Source organism: Lolium perenne, chromosome 5 (assembly GCF_019359855.2).
Source record: "Lolium perenne isolate Kyuss_39 chromosome 5, Kyuss_2.0, whole genome shotgun sequence".
Lineage (NCBI taxonomy): Eukaryota > Viridiplantae > Streptophyta > Magnoliopsida > Poales > Poaceae > Lolium > Lolium perenne.
In genome coordinates this window covers 121,403,556-121,409,392 of record NC_067248.2, presented here as the reverse complement: position 1 = coordinate 121,409,392, position 5,837 = coordinate 121,403,556, and positions in this window count along the sequence as shown.

Below are 5,837 nucleotides of genomic sequence, written 5' to 3'. Positions count from 1 at the left end.
AACTAGCCGTTCCGGTAGGTTTGCCGGATCAAACCCCACACAGACCGACATTGAGCAGGACACGCTCGCGGAAGATCTATTAGGACAGGATCCACCTTTAGCCAGATCCACCTCAGATCGGAAAAATTAAAGGCCCACCCAAACCACCCCTGTGGTGAACATGACGATGGAGAACAATGCATATCCGCATAGGCTTCCTCGGTGTTAGAGAAGCAAAGGTGTTCCGGATCCGCGCTCCCGATGGGACCGCACAATCCGACGAGCCAATCGTATAGGTCGAAAATGATGAATCTATTCTGGATGCTCTCGGCCCTATACTCGACGACGTCTCGCCGATGAGTTCACAGGAGTACGAGGCAGCCACTAAGGAATATGATGAAGAACTGACGATTGTTGACCAACCTCCGGCCGCCCCAGAGGTTAGGTAAGGAATCACCAACGTGCCACCCAACCCGGAAGTGGAACAAGCAGCAAGCCAGGAGAATGCGATCATGGATGAAGCTAGAAGGAACAATCCTCCGCCACCACATAACCAGCTCCCACCACAGCAGGATGTGTTCCCACCTGAAACCGCACGCTGTACTACTCCGTGGTGATCCTGACAAATACCGAGATCTCCTGGTCACACCCATCACGCTAGATCGTGTAAGGGAGGTAACCAGGCTTGATGGCATGCGCGAGGAACTCCTCATGGAAGCCAAGAAAATTGGGAAATCCTCACAGGAAACTGTGGAGCTGCAAAAAAAAAACCTGCTAGCTTACAAGTCAGCCCGAGAGCATCAGAAGAAGCTCATGGCGGAGTACAGGGAAGTACAAGAGCAAAAGAAGAAGAGGCATTATGATAATATCACCCCTCGTTACCTCAACTTTGATACCACCCGGCCCAAGCCCCAAAACAACCGACTGGTATGTAGACAAGAATGGGCGGGAGGTAATGGCAACATCTAAGGACAATCTACTGCTGAAAAACACCTCTTGGACGAGTACGACGATTTGGCTGCAGTAGAAAATACCACATACATCCTAGCCAAAGCACTGGATCAGTAGCAAAATGCGGATACTTCCTAGAAGCTCGCTTCCGACCCCTACGCTTGCTTGTCTAGCGCAAACAAGCCGGATCCAAAGGACAGCCAGTCGCGGACCGGATCTTCAAAACTCGGAGGAGAGAAGCCAAGAATTGCAAGGATCCTATTCTGGTATCCTCCACTCCGGGGGACAAAGGAAAAGGGCTCCATGCATAAAGGTGCCGACAAATACTGCAATCCCTCTCCGCCACCACGTCTCTCAAATATTCCACCCCCTAGGCACCATGGCCAAGACAGAAACGCCCAGCCTCATGTCCCGAGCGGAATAAACATCCGCGAAAACATGGAACCAAGGGGTGAAAGAGACAACGGTCGCTGCGAGCACGTTGGAAGAAGCCATAGCAACGATGGCAAAAACAATCAGCAAGGTGATGGCCAGTGACATAGGCATCCCCAATGGGCATGCCGAAGATGGTACCCGGGGTTTTACTAAAAGCCCACGACCCAAAGATTGTAAAGCTCGGAAGCCCAGTTAGGAGAGAGTTTGGAAAGATAGAATTGTATTAGGAATATCGACTTGTAATTACTACAGGACGGACTCAGATTGTCTCCCGAACTCTGTAACTTGTTTATCACGAAACCCTCGGCTCCGCCTCCTATATAAGGGGGGGTCGAGGGACGAAGAGAGGATCGATTCATTGTCAACATAACCCTAGTTTTCTAGTAGTCGAATACTTTTTCGGCTGAAACCCTCGAGATCTACTTGCCCTCTACTTCCAACTAAACCCTAGTCTACAATTCGTAGGCATTGACAAGTTAATCCCTTGTCAATTGGCGCCGTCTGTGGGAATTAGAGGCGATAAGGAGCTGATCTCGATGGCACGTTCAGGATCGTCGACTTCTTCGGTAGCAAGCAACGCGATGGATAGAGGTAAACGGATCGAAACTAATCTAGTCGATTTTGTTATACCAGGGAAGTCAGCAAAATAGTAGTCGACAAATGTTAAAAATTCGGGAGGACAAAAGAAGTTTACCTTGGGGAGGGCGTTGGTGCCGCTATACGGCTCCACGCGATAGGAGGATGGAATGGCGTCTTTCTTGCTTAGCGACGACATCCTCCGAACAAGCTTCTCTAGGTCTTTAACTGGAAGATCCTTGGAGAAGCGGACCACATCTTTGTCGCCAGCATACATCCAGAGAGGGTTCTTGCGATCATGTTGATGACGCGTAAATCACACGCCCGTTGGGAACCCCGAGTGGAAGGTGTGATGCTTACAACAGCAAGTTTCCCTCAGTAAGAAACCAAGGTTTATCGAACCAGTAGGAGTCAAGGGTCACGTGAAGGTTGTTGGCGGAGGAGTGTAGTGCGGTGCAAACCAGGGATTCCGGCGCCAACGTGGAACCTGCACAACACAATCAAAATACTTTGCCCCAACGTAACAGTGAGGTTGTCAATCTCACTGGCTTGCTGTAAACAAAGAATTAAATGTATGGTGTGGAAAATGATGTTTGTTTGCGAAGAACAGTAGAGAACAATGATTGCAGTAGATTGTATTCAGATGTAAAAGAATGGACCGGGGTCCACAGTTCACTAGTGGTGTCTCTCCAATAAGAAATAGCATGTTGGGTGAACAAATTACAGTTGGGCAATTGACAAATAGAGAGGGCATAACAATGCACATACATATCATGATGACTACTATGAGATTTACTTAGGGCATTACGACAAAGTACATAGACCGCTATCCAGCATGCATCTATGCCTAAAAAGTCCACCTTCGGGTTAACATCCGCACCCCTTCCAGTATTAAGTTGCAAACAACAGACAATTGCATTAAGTATGGTGCGTAATGTAATCAACACAAATATCCTTAGACAAAGCATTGATGTTTCATCCCTAGTGGCAACAGCACATCCACAACCTTAGAACTTTCTGTCACTGTCCCAGATTCAATGGAGGCATGAACTCACTATCGAGCATAAATACTCCCTCTTGGAGTCACAAGTATCAACTTGGCCAGAGCCTCTACTAGCAACGGAGAGCATGCAAGATCATAAACAACACATGATAGATTGATAATCAACTTGACATAGTATTCCATATTCATCGGATCCCAACAAACACAACATGTAGCATTACAAATAGATGATCTTGATCATGATAGGCAGCTCACAAGATCTAACATGATAGCACAATGAGGAGAAGACAACCATCTAGCTACTGCTATGGACCCATAGTCCAAGGATGAACTACTCACACATCAGTCCGGAGGCGATCATGGTGATGTAGAGTCCTCCGGGATATGATTCCCTTCTCCGGCAGGGTGCCGGAGGCGATCTCCTGAATCCCCCAAGATGGGATTGGCGGCGGCGGCGTCTCTAGAACTATTTCCGTATCGTGGCTCTCGGTAATAGGGTTTTCGCGACGGAGAGTTTAAGTAGGCGGAAGGGCAGAGTCGGAAGAGGCACGAGGGGCCGACACCATAGGCCGGTGCGGGCCCCATCCAGGCCGCGCCGCCCTGTGGTTTGGCCACCTCGTGGCCCCACTTCGTATCCACTTCGGTCTTCTGGAGGCTCCGTGGAAAAATAAGACCCTGGGTGTTGATTTCGTCCAATTCCGAGAATATTTCCTTTGTAGGATTTCTGAAACCAAAAACAGCACAAAACAGGAACTGGCGCTTCGGCATCTTGTCAATAGGTTAGTGCCGGAAAATGCATAATAATGATGTAAAGTGTATATAAAACATGTGATTATTGTCATAAAAGTAGCATGGAACATAAGAAATTATAGATACATTTGAGACGTATCAAGCATCCCCAAGCTTAGTTCCTACTCGCCCTCGAGTAGGTAAACGATAACAAGGATAATTTCTGAAGTGACATGCTATCATAATCTTGATCAATACTATTGTAAAGCATATGAGATGAATGAAGTGATTCGAAGCAATGGTAAAGACAATGATTAAACAACTGAATCATATAACAAAGACTTTTCATGAATAGTACTTTCAAGACAAGAATCAATAAGACTTGCATAGGAGTTAACTCATAAAGCAATAAATTCTTAGTAGAAAGTTTTGAAGCAACACAAAGGAAGATATAAGTTTCAGCAGTTGCTTTCAACTTCAACATGTATATCTCATGGATAATTGTCAACACAAAGTAATATGATGAATGCAAATAAGAAAATATGTAGGAATCAATGCACACAGTTGACACAAGTGTTTGCTTCTAAGATAGTAAGAAGTTGGTAAACTGACTCAACATAAAGTAAAAGAAAGGCCCTTCGCAGAGGGAAGCATGGATTACTATTTTTGTGCTAGAGCTTTTAATTTTGAAAACATAGAAACAATTTTGTCAACGGTAGTAATAATTCATATGTGTTATGCATAAGACATCCTATAAGTTGCAAGCCTCATGCATAGAATACCAATAGTGCTCGCACCTTGTCCTAATTAGCTTGGATTTACATGGATTATCATTGCATAACATATGTTTCAACCAAGTGTCACAAAGGGGTACCTCTATGCCGCCTGTACAAAGGTCCAAGGAGATAGATCGCATTTGATTTCTCGTTTTTGATAGATCTCAACTAAGGACATCCATACCGGGACAACATAGAAGACAGATAATGGACTCCTCTTTAATGCATAAGCATTCAACAACAGATAATATTCTCATAAGAGATTGAGGATTGATTGTCCAAACTGAAACTTCCACCATGATACATGGCTTGAGTTAGCGGCCCAATGTTCTTCTCTAGCAATATGCATACTCAAACCATTTGATCATGATAAATCACCCTTACTTCAACAAAGGTGTAACAGTTGATGGCGTCCCCAGAAACATGGTTACCGCTCAACAAGTAACTTATAAGAAATAAGATACATAAGCTACATATTCTTTACCACAATAGTTTTTAAGGCTATTTTCCCATGAGCTATATATTGCAAAGACAATGAATGAAATTTTAAAGGTAGCACTCAAGTAATTTACTTTGGAATGGCAGAGAAATACCATGTAGTAGGTAGGTATGGTGGACACAAATGGCATAGTTTTTTGGCTCAAGGATTTGGATGCACGAGAAGAATTCCCTCTCAGTACAAGGCTTTGGCTAGCAAGGTTGTTTGAAGCAAACACAAGTATGAACCGGCACAGCAAAACTTACATAAGAAAATATTGCAAGCATTATAAGACTCTACACTGTCTTCCTTGTTGTTCAAACACCTCACCAGAAAATATCTAGACTTTAGAGAGACCAATCATGCAAACCAAATTTCAACAAGCTCTATGGTAATTCTTCATTAATAGGTACAAAGTACATGATGCAAGAGCTTAAACATGATCTATTTGAGCACAACAATTGCCAAGTATCAAATTATTCAAGACATTATACCAATTACCACATGAAGCATTTTCTGTTTCCAACCATATAACAATGAACGAAGCAGTTTCAACCTTCGCCATGAACATTAAAAGTAAAGCTAAGAACACCAGTGTTCATATGAAACAGCGGAGCGTGTCTCTCTCCCAAACAAAGAATGCTAGGATCCGATTTTATTCAAACACAAACAAAAATAAAAACATACAGACGCTCCAAGTAAAGCACATAAGATGTGACGGAATAAAAATATAGTTTCACTAGAGGTGACCTAATAAGTTGTCGATGAAGAAGGGATGCCTTGGGCATCCCCAAGCTTAGATGCTTGAGTCTTCTTGAAATATGCAGGGATGAACCACGGGGGCATCCCCAAGCTTAGACTTTTCACTCTTCTTGATCATATTGTATCATCCTCCTCTCTTGACCCTTGA